Below are 16,242 nucleotides of genomic sequence, written 5' to 3'. Positions count from 1 at the left end.
TGCATCTGAATTTCCAAAACTATTTTTGATAAACTTGGTTATGTAGCTGATTGTGTTCATAATAAAAGAATAAATAAGGTTTCAAACCTTTGGAGAATGTGGAGAAGTGGCTTGCATAAGCTCCTAGTTATCTTTGCTTCTAACCAACAAGTTTCCTTGGGGGTGAAGTGGAGGGGCCATAGTGTGATTTTATCAGTGGCGCATGCGAGCTGTTTTAGATCTCATAGAAGGGATTTGTGGGTTGATGATGATCACATTTATGTATGAAGTCTTAGGTAGTAAAGCATGCATTTTACATATTTAGAATTGTGCTACCTTGGGTATTACTCTCTTTTTGTAGGTTTTCTATTTTCAAGGCCTTAAAGAAGATTGGGCGCTGTATCTCCAATTTTACACGTCAAGAGGTCCGATTTCTTCATGGTTGCAAAGAGGATGGAATTATGAGCAAGATGGACGTATTGCATTAAAAGTACACATTCGTTTGGACAATTGTACACACGATTATTCTTTTGGGGCCAGAAAAAGAATAATGGACCAGAACTGAACCGAGATGTAGAACCATCTCGTATGCAGTTGTTCCATGGGTATAAGGAATATTTCAAGATTCCAACAAGGATGGAGGGACCCACATGGGGCGTTGCATTCTCTCTTCTCCCCCTTGTGCAATTTACACTCTCTCTCCTATCTTTTAGGAGATCTTATTGAAGATTCTTTCCACTCACTTAAAGACAAGGGGCACGAATGAAATTTCCTCATAAATTAGAATATTGTCCAAATCTTTCAAGCAAAGAATAGAAAATCGTCCAAGGTTGTAAGCAAGTTTGAAAAAGAGAGAGAAAAAAGGGGAAAAAAAAAGGAAGAAAGGAAAGAAATCGTTGGAGACCTTTTCTTTCCTTTCTCTCCTTTTCTCTCCATTCTCCCCCTCCACCTCATCAAATTCGTCCAAGCGGATCTCCCTTGGGCATCCTCCTCTACTCTTTCCCATTCCCTATATAAGAGGGTTGACCAAGCTAGAAAAATCGTCCCTCTCTTGCTCTCTTTTTCTCTAATTTTTAGTTGTGCTCTCCTTCTAGTTCTAGTTCTAGTTCTTCTTAGTTTTTCTTACTTTAAACACTTTGTAATTGGTTTTATTTCATTAATGCAATGTTTTTTATTTTTATATTTCATGTTATTCAAGTTATTTAAAGGTGTAATAATTTTAATTTCTAGTTCTAGGCTTAGTTCTAGGTGACAAGAACAAGCTGTGGAGCATCTCTTTCAAGTTCAGTTTTTCTCTTTTAGATTTGTTTTCTCCAGGCCTAGCAATTTCAGATTTGGTTCATTCCAGATCTGGTTTTTAGGACTGGTAGTATTACAAATCGACCAAGTTTTTAGTTCAAGTATTGAAGTCCAGGTAGGTAGGCTTCTTCATAAGTCTTCTTACCCCCTCTCATTCCCTCATCTTGCTACCCATTCATTCTTAATTTAGGATTTTAATTTTCAGTTTTTACTTTGATGCTTTCCCTTTTCCCCCAAGGTCCTTGGCTAGATGCTTGTGTTGGCTTTGCCTCTCTCTAGCCATGGAACCATCCTTTTACTTTTATTATTTATATTGCATCCCTTCTCCTAAAGCTAAGTAAAGCAGTCCTTGTAAGAGTAACTCTCTGTTCAAGTAGGGAAGCTCATATTTATGGTGCATCCCTTGGGCTAAATAGAGGAACCTACTTGTATGCCTCTCTCTGGTTTTGTCCCTTTTATTTACATTTTTATTTACTTTTCAACACTTTTACTTTCAGTTATTTGTTTTTTTTTTAATTGCGTGCTTTGAGTATTTAAATTCCTAAATGACGAATGGTTAGGGTTAGATGTGAATGGTTAGGTTTGTAATTTCAATTGCAATTCCAATTTACCTAGTTGTGTTGGTTAGGACGTTCGTTTTAGATGCATGTGTTTTAGGGCGGTAGTTAAAAGTAGATCACAATCGTCAATTTGTACACTTAGATATTACTAGAAAAATCCTAAAATAAAGTAGCTACTCTCCTTATGTTCGACCCGTTAGCTACACTGATCCGTGTGCTTGCTGTTATTTTTAAAATTCAAGCAGTTGACCTTGCAATGGTGTTTGCTCAAGCAACTCCATGGTTGATGGTTGGAGACTTTAATGCTACTCTTGTAACACCCTAATCTAATTTTTACCCCTACTTATGAACAAGCAAGAAGACAGAGCAGAGGAAGCCAATACTAGCATGGTTGGCAGCTGTGGAGTCCCAAGAAGGCAGATTGACCCTACCTGTTCCTGTTCAGCTTGCTATCATCATTGGAGAAGTTACCAAGAAGTATGGGCAAATAAGTAATTTTTAATTTATAAGAGACCAGGCATAGAAGGGTAGAATGACAGGCCAAAGGGGACCCAAATACTGCCAACCGATGGGTCCAAATTAGCCAGCAGCCAGTTTGGCTGATAGAATACAACTTTTCTTGGTTTTTGCACTGTGGGGCCCACACCTCTGCTGTACAATTCCCCCTCATACCCCCATGGAAATAAACCTAATTGAGGCACAAAATACATATTTTATATTAATAAATAAATGGGGGGAAATTAAAATTTATAAACTAATTATATATAAAGTTAAATAGGTTATATAAGGAAACTAATAAGGGGCCATCCAAACAGACTGCCCTATATATATGGGACTAAGGGCTGAGAAGCAACCTCATTTTCATTGGTTGTTGTAACAATAAGGAGAAGAAGAAAGAAAAGAGAAGAAGAAGAAGAAAAGAGAAGGAAGAAGATGAAGAAAGATAAGTGAGGAGAGAGTTGACTCACCTCAGGCTGCTATTGGATCAACTCTGCACCCAAGTGAGTGAACTCACCATTGTACTAGGGTGATTTGGTAATTTTATGTAGATTAGGTAGCTAGGGTTAAAGTTTATACCAATTGGGGGGTAGCCAGAGAATCCATGTGAGCTACATGGCTACCCAGTAAGAAAAGCCCCAACTTTGGAGAAGTTTCTGGAATCCAATTTGCTGGGAGTTTGTCCCTGTGAACATTGGAACCTAAGGTTCCTTCCAAGTCAGTAAGGAATTATACAATTGGTGTGGAATTAGTGTTGAATGGGTAGAATCCCATTAAAACCCTAGAATAGGGAATTATTTCAAATTTTGTTGCTATAAATTCCTTCCCTAAAATCTTATTTTGAATCCAATTAAGGTGGGAATTTAACCTTGTGATCTTAAACTCTTGATTCTGATCAAAATTGGTGCAGAAAATTTGTGACTAGGGATTCAATTCTGTAGAATTTTAAATAGTCTATATGAAACCCTAAAAATACTGTAGAATTGAAATTGATCATTCTAGACCTTAATAATTAAACCTAAGAAGAGGGTTAGTAGGAGACCTAACCTGTGTATTAACACTCTATATGGCCAATTCGGATTTCAGAGAGAATATGGCCACCCAATCTGGCCAAAGTAGGGATCAACAGACTTGGAAAAATCAAATTCTGCAGAACATAGAGGAACCGATAGGTGTCAACTGGCCAACCGGTTGGGGTTCCAAAGGCCAAAATTGTTGTTGTGAGTGGTCAATAAGCTTAGAACCCTGTTTTGGGAGCTGTATACACAAGATTCCAACAAAAATGTATCCTATGGGAAGTGGAGGGCAATGTTCAGGATTCTATAATCCTGGGTGGACTACTGGTATGATCAGAACCCTGACCAGATGTGGGATCCACTAGTGGTTTCCCCTCATGTGGCCTATTAGTGAAGGAAATTGGAAACACAGATTGTGCAGTGAAAAAAGGTCAAATGCGTAATTGAATTTAAGAATTATTAGAATGATGCACTTAAACAAGTTGGGGTTGGAATTGTAGGATTTTATCCTAAAAATAATTATTTAACTATCTTGTGAAATAGGAAATATAAATTGCAGTGAGGACGTATATTTGAACTAAAAGTATAGATTTTAGGATTTCAGACACCAAGGTGAGTACACCCTGACTTATTTTATGGAGTGTTTATTTATTTTAACTTCTACCCGTAGCTCATGCATTTTGTTGTGTGCATATTATTATTTCTATACTGACATTGATCTTGTGGATTGGGAAGCCGGGTAAAGGTAAGACAGGTAATATGGACACCAACAGGTGCCTTGTTACACTCGTGCCATAACCCAGTTTAATTTGGACTTTTGTGATAGATCTTAGACCAGAGATATGGAGTACCAACGGGTTTTGGCTCGTGGCAGCTCATTGCAAGAAGGGAAGGGATGACTCCACTTTCTTGTTCATTTCATGTCTATCTAACTGGAGAGGATTCAAGCCTTCCGACCCCAAGTAGTAAGTGACTCGACACCTCACTACCCAAGTCCTGGCACGTACCAAAATTGTCGGAAGACCATGCACATAACCTAGGGCAATACCATCAGGGATGGCCAAGTGGGGACAAAAACCATTCAAAGTAGAACACTACCTTGACCATCGGAAACAAACCCACCGAAAACATCCTAGGCTGAATCTAGTGACCCTGAATCCGGTGGCCTAATAGGCTGCTGGTTGGGTTCTGATGCCTGTGGACCCCACCACCCATATCGTGGCCAGCCCTAAATGTCCCCACACACTCTCCCACACCTTCCTCATAATACACCGTACGAGTCTAAGGAGGTGAGCCCACATGTCCCGAATGTCAGATTAACCCACTTGGACCGGACAAGGAGCAACCAAATAGGCCCTAAGCATTTCACTTACTATAAATATGAGAAGTGAGTTCATTTCTCACTTCTCACTTGCCCAAAACGTGGAAGGGAGAGAAAAGAAGAGAGAAAGGAAGAGAAGGGAGGAGCTTGACCTAGCTCCCAACTTCGCATCCCACTGTCGAAATCTTGCTAGAGGTAGGTGTTACATCCTCTACCACTTTCTTTCTTCATTTTGAGCTAGTGTAGATAAGAAAGGGATTGAATCACCTGGTTGGAGGGGTAAGCCTCGACCCCGGCACCTCCCGAAGATCAGGTGAGTGTACATTTCACTCTCCCATGTGATTGCCAAGCCTAAACCAAGCTGGTGAGCTCTAGCAACACCTTTAACCAAAAATGAAGCTAGGGTTTTGATCTTTCGATCATTGTATCTCCCAAATGTCTCAGTGTAATTGGGATTTCTTTAGCTTAAAATGAAGGTAGGAAGGCCCTCTACAAACTCCATAGAATAAATTTCGGAGATCGGGCCTGAGCCGAAAAGCCCCAAATTCAATGGCTCATTTCTGGGAATCCATCGGAAACATCCTGGGAAGGATCCAGTGGCATATTTCCGATGAAGTCCCAACCCTTGGGAAGCCTCTGTTTGGTTCACCGAAAACACCACTGATATTTTTGATGGAATTTCCATATTTCTGGTGGATATTTCCGGTGACTTGCCTAGTATTGTCAAGAATTGATAGAACTTAGACCCTTTGGGGCAGCCCTTGTGAGTCCCCTTTTGGTGTTCCCGACACATATTGACATCCAATTACCTTTGTACATAGGACAGAGTCTTGCATGTACAACGAAACCACAAGTGAGTAATTCCCAATAGCATACTCCGAACTCTTCTACCCAAGTACAACAGAGGTGAGGGATGGTTGATTGTATTTGTTTGGAATGTTTAATACTATAGAATTGCTCACATGTGATAGGAAATTTACATGATTAATTAATTGTTAATATGACCATGTTGATTTCATGACATGTTATTTATGATGAATCACTATGTTTATGAAATGTAAAAATTGGATATGAGACGTATGTTGAGATGTGTGATAAGATCTGGTGTGGCCAAGGTGGTTTCGGTACTGTGATCGCCATGTGGATGTTGCATTCATGCCTTGTATATGTGTATTAGATTAGATATAGTTATGGATTGCACTTTATGGTCGATGGTGATTCCGGTATCATCCACTAAGAGACTATACTTGGAAATGGATACACATTGTGGCTGATGGTGATTCTGTTATCGCGTAGTCCATACTCAATTGCTTGAATGCTAGTTTAGGCCTTGGAAATGATGCGATGTGACCGATGGTTGATTCCGATATCTTATTCCATACTAACTATATCACAATGCAAGACATGTATTATATTGTGGTTAGGTAACATTCCCTATGCTACATCCCCTTGTCAACAGGGGGTAAGGTGTTAGATAACCCAACTGTGGTATGTTAGATGAACCTTTCCGTAATGCCACTCTTGTGGTACGATGTGATTGTTGCCGAAGGCGAAAAATAGTCTGATGTGGTCGATGGTGACTCCAGTGTTGTGACTGCTAAGAGGTGGTTATCAGGGGTTTACTGAGTGATCGATGTTTGTATTATAGGACCGGTAGGCTCCTAATCATGACTAGGGTTTGTATCGTTGGGTGACCGATGTGTGAGTTCCAGGACCAGGGATACAACCCAATGTGTTGTAGTAGCATGAACCCAACTTAGTTGTATGATAGGTGGTTTAATAATCAAATGGATTGCATCATTCACATTATAGATTATGTGTTTACTTTCTGTACTCATGTCGTCATGGATTATATATGTGTATGTGTGTGCATGACTGAGCTAGTTGGAAGCTCACGTCATGTATATGTTGCTTTTTAGATGATGATACAAGTACTGTAGTACCATTGGGGCGTGACTTTACTCCCTTTGGACTCGAGTACGAAATGACCGACAGAGGCTGAGGAGCATGACCAGGATTGTGCTTGTGACACCTATGCCTATTCAGTACCTTAAGTGGTTTGGTGCCTTTTTGTTATTTTGATACCAAACTTCTTAATGGTATATTTTTTTTTTTTTTAAGATTATAATATGTAAGTCATGAATAGTTGTATATGGCATGACACTGTTAATGGTATATACTATCACTAGATGTTACCCCATCTCATTTATATTCTGCTATATTATATACTCTGATTCCACTGCAATTGTTCTTGTGGTTCGTGTTTTGTGGTTGTGAATGTTAAGGTACTACTATCAGAGATCCTGGTAAAGATGTAAGATGGGTAAGCGTCTTACTCGCATCGTTGGTATTCCTATTACGAGAAGCAGGGTGTGACAGCTTGCTATTAGAGCAAGATGCTATGCCTTAACTCACAACCTACCCGAACCTTAATTTCTTTGGCGATTAGGATTAAAATAAGAATTTCAAGATAACTAATAATAAAAATGCACCAATTAGGAGACAAGTGTAGGTGTGAAAGCCATTTCATTATAATAAGAGCTTGAATACATAAGCTTACACCATTTTTCCAAATAAAAGGTACTGAAAGAAAGGAAATCCTAAACTAGCCTAAATCTCTAGGAATTTAAATTTTACATAAGCAAATAACAAAAATAAAAGTGCATCACTAGTCCTACAACAGCACAACTGAAAACAAAGCCGGCTGAGCTAGAAAGCATAAAACAGTAAAATCTTAAAACTACTATGGCACCATAGGCCACTACTCCTGCTGCTCAGACCAATTCTACTTTTGGTCCTAACCTTGGCCTTGGTTCTGGCTCTAACCCTGTGCTCCAGACCTTGGCATAGGAACTCCAAAGTATAGGACCATATCCTGCATCTATCTCTCAATAGTGGCATCTCGGCCATCAAAGAGACAGTAGCTCCTATCCACGCTCTCTATACGGTTGCCTATCCTCCTCAGGATGTTGTTGGTGGCATCCTGACGAGCCATCACATCGTTCAATATGTAGGGTCTCGAGCCCCTAGAGCCACTGGAAGAAGAAACCACTGTAGTCCCCATAGTCTTTAGGGGTGTCAGTGGAAATACCCCTAGTGTGGGTATACCATGCTGGATAGGTGGATCAACACCCTCCTGACCCTCTTGATTCTCCTCCTAATCATCCCCATAATCACCTCCTTGCTGGTCCTCTACATCTATGGGTTGCTACCCTTCTTCTTCCTCATCCTCAGTCACCTCATCCATGTTGAGGGTCATCTTCTTCAAGGACTCTTGGTTGAAGTCAATGACATCAACCCTAGGACCTTTCTCATCCTCGAAGTCCACCCTAAAATGGCTGAACATTGTGGTCAGTAACTTGCCATAACAGATATTTTCAGCCTTACGTTCTTTAGCCTTCACTACCATGGTCCACATCAGTAGGTAGGGAATATAGAGTGGCAACCCCATATAGACACAGTAGGTGACATACACCTGTAATATGGACACCCCATCATAGTGTCCACTTATGGGGAGGACATTTAGCTGAATCATCTTGCAAACCACCTTAGGGGTAGCACGGTAGTTGATAGTACAGTGCCACCCAAAGGCCTCCTTCATGAGCATGCAGTCCATCTCCACCTAGACGTTGAGGTTCTGAAATTCATAGGATAAGGTCTTAGGAGGATAGTAGGTCAATTCCCTATCATTGGAAATCCTCAGAATTGACCAATTCTGCCATATTGAAGGAGATATCAACCCCCTTCACCCTTGAGGTGATCCTCATGCCCTAAGTGCCACGATTATCGCATTGAAGGTTGTAGTAGAAGTACCTTATAAGTCAGTGATAGTATAGCTTATCAGGCTTCAGTTTACAGTACCACCCCAAAGCATCAAATCATTGGTGAATATGGAACTATTGGAAGTCCCTCACACACTTACTGGGGTCAACATTCCGGTATTCGAAGATTTCCTAACGATCTTACTCAACCAAAGAATGGAACCAATTGTGATCATATTACTCCTCTGCAAGGAGAACCTGTGGTTGTTGAGTGATGGCATGGTAGGGAAGAGCACGGTGTCCAGACATGATCACAAAAGACTAGTTCCTAGGGTTTTGGAAATTCAAAACCTAGGTTAGAAAAGAAGAAGAAACCAAAAACCTTGAAAACTAGGTTGAAAGGGGTGAGAAACTTACCGGGAGTGCGTAGACGGTGGCAATTAGTCCCTAAGTCATGTGTAGAAGGTGGGGAATGGTTGGGGCAAGCTTCCTTGGCCGTTTCTCCTTCTTTTCCACAAGTTAGAATAGGGTTTTGTAAAAGAATGGGGACCCCCACACCTATTTATATCGTTTCCCATTCCACTAAAAACAAGGCCACCGGAAACACTAGAGTAAGATCCGGTGGACTATTTTCAGTGAACATATTTGGGATTTTTGGCATTTGTTTAGTCCATCAAAAACAAGACTGATATTTTTAGTGGATTTCCCCCTGTTTTCGATGACTTCTCTCACTATTTTTGGTGAACAGTACAGATCTAAATTAGATTTTTATTTGGTTTCCTTATTTAATTGTGCACTCCCTTTTACGCATATGCTCGAGGTTGATGTCATGTGGGCCCCCTTCCTATACATGTTTAACCATAATATGCTACTTGTTCATGCATATGTGACTAATGAGAATTCCTCAATAGGAATCATGTCGCTCAGGAACACCCGATCTTGATCCAATGCATCGTCTCCCACTTTCCCTACCTGGAACCGAGGTAGACCACCCAATGTACCAAGGGTCCCACCGAAAATGGACTTATGCATTGATTCCATCTTCTCTCCGCTCTTTCTCTTTCATATGAGGGAGGGGCACATCGTGTGCGCTTACCCTATGGGCCTCGTACCACCGTATTACTGCTCGGAGATACGTGCGGGCCTATTTTGCAAGAGTGTAACATTCGTCATTTATGACAGGGGTTTGATGATGGTCCAATACAGGGATCGGGATCATACAAAAGGGTTTGGAGTCACCACATAGGATTATGGGCCTAGGACCCTGGGGTGGGCTTGATTCTTGAGATAAAGGCCCAAAATTCAGTATGATCCAGAGATTTAGGGTAAGTGTCAAGTTGTAGAATTGGGAAGGTGTTAGGCACCCAATCTACCTGGTTCAGCTAGTTTTCCTACTAGATACTTGAGAACGAACATTTTCCATAATTATTCCTATTCCACATGCATGGCTAAGTTATCACACATATATACATTGACTGAATTTAAATGACTATATATAAAAAAACAAGGTCTATATAAAGTCTACATGATGACAATTCGGTTGAGAAACTATACCTGAACTTAACCCCTGTTTTGGGTCAAAAGGGGTGGGCCCCTGATTAATACCGACTCAAACTATCTTTCAAATTTTTTTGGCTCAGGGGAAGATGGTCTTGACCTCCAACTTCCTTTCTCGAGAGATGTTGACTATGATGATATTTGGGCAGAGTTCTGGCTAGGAATGGTTACTTTCGGATTTGGATTCAGACAGAGCTTCGACTATGGAAGGCTATTTCCTGATTTAGATTTGGACAAGGCTTCTGCTAGAGAAGGCTATTTTCGGGCTTCAGATGAGATGGCACTTTGACAGAGCTTCTGCTGGGGATAGGCTAGGTGAGGACAAAGCTGAGGTGGCACTCCGACAGAACTTCCACTGGGGATAGGCTAGGGGAGGGCTAGGTTAAGGTGGCACTTTGGCTGAGCTTCCGCTGGGAATGGCTATTTCTAGAAAGATTCCAGGGGCATTTAGACAGGGCTTCTGCTAGGAACAACTATTTTTGGAAAGAAATGGATTGACCTAAAAATGGATTGAAGATCCCCAAAGCCCCGAAGGACACTTTGAGGATCCGAACAGAACTTTGGATCTTGACAAAGATCTCTTCGTAGACCTGAGAAACCTCAAGGGGGGGATTTCTATTTCTGCTAAGGACTAAGGACACTTTGAGGATCCGAACAGAACTTTGGATCTTGACAAAGATCTCTTCGTAGACCTGAGAAACCTCAAGGGGGGGATTTCTATTTCTGCTAAGGACTAAGAACACTCAAATGGGAGATGCTAAGAACATACTATTTTTGGCAAAAAGTGGATTGTGTTAGAAACTTAGATTGAAGATCATCAAAGTCCCAAAGAACACTTCGAAGATCCGAACAAGATTTCAGATCTTGAAGAAGATCGCTTCGAAGATCTGAAGAAACTCAAAGGGGGGAGGGGAAGAGGAGAGTGGGCATAGCTTCACTACTATGGAGTGTGGTGAGGTTGTTTGGTGTGTAAAATCCAAAGGAGGGGGTATTTATAGGATTTCTGGGCCAATGGGAAGGCGGGATAATTTTTAACCAATGGGCACAAGGGGGTTTTTTGACTAAAGTGGGTGAAGAAGGTTTTTAACCAATGGGCAAAAGAGGGTTTTTGGACTAAAGTGGATGAAGAAGGTTTTTAACCAATGGGCAAAAAGGGGTTTTGTGGACTAATGGGAGGAGAGAGAGTTCCTAGCAAAAAGTGGGTTTTTGGACTAAAGTGGGTGAAGAGACCCATCGAGCCAGTGGAACACCAATCCTGGGCATTGACGGTGGCACACAAGGTTGGGCAGAAGTGCATGGAGCATGGCTAGCATGGCTACACAGGAGGGCATGCAATGTGCACAAGGTGTGCGGCATATGGCGGGGAATGCTTCTGAGTTTTTTTAGTCCATCATCATCTCTATTGATCGGAAGTCAAAAATCATGTCCAATATTTACATTTCATCATAGTTGGAGGAGGGAGACAAAATTGGGTGTCTACAAAATGCCCCTGTTTGGCCAAGGCCTGTGCCAACAGCCGAAGGGCAAAGAAAAGAACGACCACATTTTGTCACCTGGAGCATGTACTGTTGTCATTTTTCTCATTAATGACGAAGTTGAAAAATGCAATAGATAATATCTCTCAACTACTTTAAAGTTTTAGGACTTACCTAGGTTGCCGATTGTAGGAAAGGAATTCACATCTCTTCCAATATTGTAAAAAATGTTGGTACTTTGATCTTTGACTTTTCCTTAGCTGGGATTTACATGTGCCAGTTTAGGAAATTTGGTCTCCAGGTTGGGTGAACCAATTTGGACTATCTGGGACCAATGTTTACAAAGGAAGAATTCGCTGCTCTTCCAATCTTGTAATAGGCAAAAAAATTTGATTCTTGGATTTCCTTAACTGCGCTTTGCATGTGCCAGGTCGGGGAATTTGGTCTATAAGATCGGGTCTCTCGGAGCCGATACAAAACTATTAGGCTACTTGGGGCCGGGTGAATGCAATTGGACCACTTGGGGCTAGGTCAATGAAATTGTTTCTTTTCTTGATTTCCCTTGATGATTTTTTGGTTCTTTGATTTAGAATCTTGCTTCTTTGATTTAGAATCTTGCTTCTTTGCTTTTGATTTGGTAGTAAGAAACTTTGATTTGCACCTTGGGATTGGAAATTTTTTTTTTAACTAAATTTTTACCCATAAAATGGTCCCCCCTCCTTTGTTTATTCCTCATTCTAACTTTTCTAAGTGGGGAACAATTTGTGAGTGAGTGAGTTCGGGTTTTTGGAGCTTTCTCGAAGATCCGAACCATTTTGCATTTCTCGAGCTTCTTCAAAATTTTTCCAAAGATCTTTAGGTTTTTCTTGAAGTTCTTTATCTTTCTCTTGAAGATCTTCATAGTTCTTGAGAAAGATTCATTTGGAGAATTTGACATTCTTGTATGCTTTTGTGCAAATTAGGAAGCTTCTTGAAGCTTTTTTGTGATTTAAGAAAATATGGCGAAAGAATAAAGAGAAAGACTTGTGGAGAAATCCAGCTAGAGGGTTGCAGCAGTTCCTCGACTTGTGGAGAAATCCTGCTAGAGGGTTGTAGTAGTTCCTCCCAAAGGGATGAGGGCCTGACCGATTAGTACTCTGGGTAGACTCTTCACAACAGTTGGAACCACATCTATAACTCCATATAGGGTTCTTGGGTAAGTCTTTACATTTTCTCATTTATATTTGCTCATCTTTTATTTTTGTTTTGTTCTTTTATTTTTATCTTTTTATTTTTATGTTGTTTTTGTTTTTGTTTTTATATAATCTTTATTTCCATTAGCATGAGGGGAGGGAACCACTGACCTTGGCCCTGTATGGCCATCCGATCATGCTTCAGTCATAGTATAGGATACTTCCTCGTAGAGTGAAGGAGATGATTGATTCATCATGCCTATGTCGGTTAGCCCTTATAGAGACCCAAAAATTCAATCTGGCACTGGTAGGGGTCCTGATGGAGCTGTGGTGGCCGAGTACTCACTCATTTCAGCTTCCTATTGGTGAGATCACCATCACACCTCTGTGCTTCTATGCCTTGACGGGCGTTCCATTTGGGGGTAGACCCATGACCCTTCCCGAGACTCCGACTGTTAGGGAGTTTGCAGACTTGATAGGCCTTACCATTGCAGCTGATCAGACACATATCCATCTAGGGGAAATCAGTGCACGATGGTGGAGAACCCCGCCTATGGGTAAACCCCGGCAACATGGCATAGGTGACCCGTTCTTTCTTATTGTTTGTTGTGGGTCAGTGTCTTTTTAGTGACCTCTGAGGGGGAGTAGACATTCGCCTAGTGTTCTTCTTCTTTAGGAGGTAGATTCTTGGGACTGGGGTGGGGCCGCTTATGCATACATCTTGCGGACCCTAGACCTGTTGTCCTATGGAGATCGAGGTCTCAAAGGAGCGGGCTTCATCCTCCAGGTAATCTTCCTTCTTGTACCTATTTCCTTTTATTTATTTGGATTGCACATCTTTTAAAATAGCCTTGGTGCTTTGGGCACTTGAAGATTAAAGCTCCCAGACTAAGGGATCCTCAAGCATTTTTCTTCCCCACAGCCACAAGGTGGGGAGACAATCAGGTGCTCAAGGCTCGGTGCCATCCTTCGGGGACCACTGCTCGTTCTCTTTTGAATGGTCTCACTGAGGTATGCCACATTTGATATTAAAATTCCTTTTTTCCTGTGCTATACTTACTTTTCCTTGGATTTACAGGTCACTTGGAGACCATTCCAGTCTCTCACATTTCCAAACTCTGATGAAGTTGTCTTGGCTAGATACTTATCTGAGAATTGGGTCTTGTTTCGAGGCATATGGGGCCATGTCTGATACGTGGGAGAGAGAGTCATACCCCAAGGTGGGGAGACAATCAGGTGCTCAAGGCTCGGTGCCATCCTTCGGGGACCACTGCTCGTTCTCTTTTGAACGGTCTCACTGAGGTATGCCACATTTGATATTAAAATTCCTTTTTTCCTGTGCTATACTTACTTTTCCTTGGATTTACAGGTCACTTGGAGACCATTCCAGTCTCTCACATTTCCAAACTCTGATGAAGTTGTCTTGGCTAGATACTTATCTGAGAATTGGGTCTTGTTTCGAGGCATATGGGGCCATGTCTGATACGTGGGAGAGAGAGTCATACCCCAATGGTCTGATATCGAGTCACATCTCTCTCCCTGTCTTCCTCCACCTACCATGAATTGCCCAGAGATCATCCTTACCGACGAGATTGAGAGTTTGGTGGATGGAATATGGGATGAATAATATCTCGACCAGTATACACCCCTCTTGGTCCTAACGGTCCAGTGGTATGTTGCCCTTTCTTGAGTATTTCCTTCACACTTCAACTTCTTTTCGTTTTGGTCTTGACTGATGTTCTTTCAGGGGAGAACACGATGCGTAGACCCTTCTACTGTTCAGTTGCATGTCAATGCTGTTGATCCTTTGCAAGCTGGACTCTCTACTAGTGCTAGTGGGTCTCTCAGAGTAGCCAACATCCCCTTCCATGGCTTTCCTGCTTGGTGCTATCCCAACCCGGCCAACCCTAGCCTCCCTCATCTTCTGGAGCGGAGCACAGATGTAGATGCTTCCCTTGGGCTGCCCATTCCTTATGACTATGTGAGTATCTGATCATCCTTTAATTGAATTTTAACTTTCTTTGGCTGATATGCTCTTTCTCAGGTGTCTCCGACGATCTATTCTAAGATCAGGAGGATGCATTATGACTTGTGTGAGGTGATAGTCGCCAAGGTATTTTCTATCTTTTTTCTTTTTTTTTTCTTTTTTGCCCTTCCTCTTTCATTGTTCTTCTTCTTGATACTCTCCTATATTCCTTAGGATGGAAGGATTGTCACCTTGGAGAGCCAATTCAGCTCTTACCAACAGGAGATTGCTCAGCAGGATGCACTGATTTAGGATATGACACAGAGGCTGGAGCAGACTGGACTAGCATCCACGAGTTCCCTAGTACTCCATGGGGGTGATTCAGAGTATGGTTTAGATGATGACTTTACTTCTTAGAGACCTGTTCATGTAGTTCCTGCAATTGTAAACACATGTATATGTTTTCTTTTTCTTTTTCCCTCCCCTTTTTATTTTGGCATCTTATGAATGAAAGTCTATCTTTGACACAAAGAGGAACTTTTCTTTTTGTTTTTTGTTTGTGGTTTGTGGTTTGTAATGTTTTAGGCATAATCAATTACATAACTCAAGTTATAATTAGAATAATCGGGATAACACAAAAACCCAAATACTTCTTCATTCCATTAGCTCACTAACTCTTCTGGGTCCATCACCTCGGGCCCATATTGTTGGCCGATGTACGTGGGCAAATAAAAGGATGTGTGAGTCAATCCCATCAACCTAACGTAATTGTAGCCAGGTGTCTTCATCATAAAATCTTCTTGTGGCCTCCTTGGGCATCCCTATGCAATATCTCGTACCTTCCTTTCCTGCAGGTACTTCTCCCAATCCGTGATAAGGTTAAATTCCAGAACTTTCCTCTTATCCTGGCAGCAAGGGGCTCCGAGTGGGCCTCCTTTTACTGACTTGGTTAACTTTAGTTTCTCAAGGAGCCAAATCTAAAAAATAGTAGGACTCCCTTGATAATGATCTAGTCCAATCTATGGCCATGGCTCATGTCATCGAATCCCTTGAATGTTTTTGCAAGAACCATAGGAATGATGTCACCTCCTTTCTTCAACTTTTTTACCATCTCAATCAGAATAGGTGGTGCACCATGCCCTGGAGTTCGGAGAACATAGTGAGCTACCATGTAAAGTAAATAAGCATCTTGTGATCTCTGTTGATGGATTCCTCCTATTGGTAGATATTGGACAAAGATTTAGGCCACCTTCAGAATGTCAATCTTCCCATACTTGACGAATTGCTTCACTTCCTCTCCTTTCCATCCGAAGAAGTCATAAATTTCCTCTGAATAATATTTCTTCAAAGATGGTTGGAATAACCTGCCTTTGGGTGGAGATAACTTACAAACCCGGAATTCTTTGAGAGTTGGGTAGATTTCTACTAATCCAAATCGAAATACATGCATGTTGGCATCCTAGTGTTGGGGCACCTGCCAGAGTAATTGGTGGTGTAATTTCACACACCCGATCTGACCGAGAAATGACACATTTATGGATTCCAGCAATCCTAGCCCTTATGTTCATGTCCAAGGTCCATTTCCTCAACGTCTCATCCAACAGGCTCATGACTTTTCCTGAAACCATCACAAACAAA

Source organism: Macadamia integrifolia, chromosome 3 (genome assembly GCF_013358625.1).
Source record: "Macadamia integrifolia cultivar HAES 741 chromosome 3, SCU_Mint_v3, whole genome shotgun sequence".
Lineage (NCBI taxonomy): Eukaryota > Viridiplantae > Streptophyta > Magnoliopsida > Proteales > Proteaceae > Macadamia > Macadamia integrifolia.
Note: the sequence above shows the minus strand (reverse complement) of the source record.